Below are 3906 nucleotides of genomic sequence, written 5' to 3' on the forward strand. Positions count from 1 at the left end.
CTAACCTGCATGTCCCTGGATACCATGGGGAATTTAGCATGGCCTATCCACCCTAACCTGCATGTCCCTGGACAATATGGGGAATTTAGCGTGGCCTATCCACCCTAACCAGCATGTCCCTGGATACCATGGGGAATTTAGCGTGGCCTATCCACCCTAACCTGCACATCTCTGGATACCATGGGGAATTTAGCATGGCCTATCCACCCTAACCTGCACGTCCCTGGACAATATGGGGAATTTAGCGTGGCCTATCCACCCTAATCTGCATGTCCCTGGACAATATGGGGAATTTAGCGTGGCCTATCCACCCTAACCAGCATGTCCCTGGATACCATGGGGAATTTAGCGTGGCCTATCCACCCTAACTTGCACATCTTTGGACTAAACAATCCATTATTGCCCCAATAGCTTTTGGAGTCCCAGTCTCTATAATTTCTTCCTCTTTACCTTTTAACAGTCTTGTGAAGTCTGGAGTCAACTGCTTTTAAAATCTCCTTATGCAGTTCAGTACTGCTGAAGTGTTTTCGAATGTTTCACTGTTTGAGTGGTGCTACATGTTTCCAAAGTTATTGTTGTTGTTGTAAAGGTTACTGGTGGGCTCCACAGTTCCATGTCACTGAGGGTTTGTTCATAATGCCCTCGGCCCCACGACCTTCAGCTGCTGTCCCCCCCTTCATGAGGTCAGGAGGGCGGGGGTATTTGCTGATGATTGCACAGTGTCCAGCGCCATACAAGCTTCCACAGACACTGAAGCAGTTCATATCCAAACGCAGCAAAGACCAGGTTTGAGCTGACAAGTGGAAGGTAACATTCCAGGTGATCGCCATCACGAGCAAGAGAGAGAATCCAATCATTGCCCCTTGGCAAAGTTCAACTGTCGGGAAAGCCCCTCCCCTCAAAAGTAGAACCCCCAACACGACGGATTTTAAAATGATCTGCAAATGAGGGACGGCTGGTGTGAGAGAAAGTCTTTCCACACAGAACAGGTTGTTAGGGGATGGAGATGTGGCAGGGGCAGCTACAGCTGAGGCCTTCAAGAAAGCATCAGATCAATGTTCGGAAAGAGATAGTGTTTAGGGAGAGAGAGGAAAAAAGGCAGGTGATTGGCACGAGGTGATAGAACGGTGCAGGCACACCAGGCTGAATGGCCTCATTTGCTGCTGTAATAATTGTGTGAACACCTGTGGGAGCCAGCAGTTTGGCGTCAAACCGGTCAAATAATCCTCAACTTACTTCAAAGTTCTCCACTGACCTTGGAGATGAACATTTCTCGGTGATTTAATAAGATGCATCGCTGTGAATCTTTTCCCAAATTCACCCACCAACCAACGTCGCTAAATTAAACGTCCGAGCCATTACCATGCTATTGTTTGCGGGAGATTGCACTCGGACAATTTCAAGTCATAGATCTGTACAGCGTGGAAACCGACCCTTCAGTCTAACTCGTCCACGCCGACCAGATATCCTAAATTAGCCTAGTTGCATTTGCCAGCACCCGGCCCATATCCCTCCAAGCCCTTCCTGTTCATATACTCTTCCAAGTGCCTAAATGTTGCAATTGTACCAGCCTCTATTACTTCCTCTGGTGTTGCTTTCTTTCCCAAGTTCAAGCAGCAGCTACACTTCTGACCAGCCCAGCGTTGATGGCAGGGATGGATCTATTGAGCAAGTTATACTGAGCATGCCTCTGCCCTTTCAATGCTCTCACAGTGAGGGGCTCGCACCTTCAGCAGATGTTAGGTGGAACAGAGGGTAAAGGGGCACGGTAGTCCTGGTGATGAAACAGAGGTCAGTAGTTTCAGTCAGTTTCCACTTCCTCCCGTTGTCATGACCACCTTCCAGGGGTTTTCCAATGCGTCGGCTTTAAATAGAGCTGGCCGTCCCGACTGTGATGAGAGGGAGTTGAAGAGCTGAAGCAGCCAGAGCAATCCCTCCACACCTGCGACGTACTGTCTGGACCGGTTTGGCAAGCAGCCAACAAGCATCACCTACCAGAGCAAGCCTGTCGCTGTCAGCAATGCTACCGGAAAGGCAGAGCTCTGGGAAAAGCAGCCTGATCTGTAAACTCCTCTCTGTAATCACCGTGCTGAGCTTGATAGCTTTCATTTCATACCTGCTCCTCTGTCGGCTGGGCGTTTTGCCATCAAAACAGGTGGGTCACTTTATCTTTAAAAAAGTAGACTGCTTCAGTCGTTGCCTGCTCCCTCTTTCTTCTCCCTCCCTGGATTTCATCTCTCTCTCTGTCTCTTTCTCTCTCTCTCTCTCTCTCTCTCTCTCTCTCCCTCTGTCTTTCATTCAGTCCCTCCTGCATTTTTTTGTGTTTCATGCTTGTTTGAAGTTTCAGGGGTGGGAACTGGCATCATTGAGTTGTGATCACTGGGTCAGTAATCTATTAGGCCAGGCTAACATTCTGGGGATACAGATTCAAGTGCCAACAGGGCAGTTAGTTTAAAGGGGATATGATGTGGAGGCGCCAGCATTGGACTGGGGTGGGCAAAGTTAAAAATGACATGACGCCAGGTTATAGTCCAATAGGTGTAGTGTCATCTTCAACCTAATTTCTGTGCAGGGCACGATAGCTCAGTGGTTGGCAGTGCTGCCTCACAGTGCCAGGGACCCGGGTTCAATTCAAGGCTCAAGCAACTGTCTGTGTGGAGTTCACACATTCTCCCCGTGTCTGCGTGGGATCCCTCTGGGTGCTCCAGTTTCCTCCCACAGTCCAACGATGTGAAGGTCAGGTGGATTGGCCAGGCTGAATTGCCCAGAGTATTCAGGGATGTGTAGGTTAGTTGGATTAGTCAGGGGCAATGCAGGGTTCCATGGATGGGTAGGGGATTGGGTCTGGTTGACATATTCTTCGGAGGAATTAGATGGACCAACTAGCCTACTTCCACACTGTCAGGATTCTCTGACTTATTGCACTGCGTTTTAACAGGGTGTAAATAACCCCAAAGTTCACTTCGGGAAGACACATCTTGCAGCTGAGTTTCTATTTCTTAACCACGTCTCCAGACTTGTGTCTGTGCAGGCTGTTGGATAACTGGGTGATGCATCACTGAATGTGAAAGAGAAACGTGTTCTTTCTGTGTTATTTCATGTGCTATAAAACCAGCCTGATCGATGTTGGGTTTCTTTGCCATTTTGGCACAGGTCCTGACTTTGCGAGACAGTCTGAAACCAGTGACAGTGAATCAGCTGCTGACTTTACGGTGAAAGCCGGCAATGTAAAAACAAACTCTAAGATAGGAGGCCACTCGGCCCTGTGGCAGCCAAACCCTGCAAGCTCTGGCCCATGGGATACAGCACGTTCAGGGCATGTCCGAATGCTTGCTTTGATGCAATGAGGATTTCTGTCTCTGCCACTCATTCAGACAGTGAGCTCCTTCTGACAATTACACAACGTAAAATCCGAAATGTAATCCTAGAGATGCAGGTAACAGATAGATGGACAGACAGACGGACAGACAGACAGTTCCTGACAAAGACAGACAGACAAATACGTTGATTGAAGGATGAACAGAAAGGCAAGAATTAGACTCTGGAATTATACTTGGAATCCATATTAGATTTTTATTCTCACATGTCCTCAAGTGCAGAGGTACATGAGCAGAGTGAGAAGTGTACACTGTCCCCTTTCTAGCTACAACTGTAACCCAGGTACAAAGTCTGAGGTACCAAGTAGAAACAGAAAGACATGAAGTAAGAAAATTAAACGTTACAGTCCCTTTTAGTATAAATTCGAAAAAAAAATTAAAAGTTCAACCGTTTTTTAAAATGCTTAGTCATGCTGAGCTTGTACTCCATACCAGGGTGAAGGCACCTTCCCGGAGAAACAGAGAGATAGGTAGGTAGATCAATCTGCGCGGGGACACACACACACACACACAGACACACACACACACA

At 47.8% G+C, this 3906-nt stretch overlaps 1 long non-coding RNA gene across 1 annotated transcript in view; it reads left to right on the forward strand.

Annotated features, from left to right (window-relative positions):
- Positions 1-2071: 2071 nt before the first annotated feature.
- LOC122541576 overlaps positions 2072-3906 on the forward strand; it is a 12215-nt gene continuing 10380 nt past the window's right edge. Inside the window, exon 1 of the long non-coding RNA XR_006309619.1 lies at positions 2072-2155. This is a non-coding gene — a long non-coding RNA (uncharacterized LOC122541576). The remainder of the gene's footprint in view (positions 2156-3906) is intronic.

The sequence above is a fragment of the Chiloscyllium plagiosum genome, chromosome 37 (genome assembly GCF_004010195.1).
Source record: "Chiloscyllium plagiosum isolate BGI_BamShark_2017 chromosome 37, ASM401019v2, whole genome shotgun sequence".
Lineage (NCBI taxonomy): Eukaryota > Metazoa > Chordata > Chondrichthyes > Orectolobiformes > Hemiscylliidae > Chiloscyllium > Chiloscyllium plagiosum.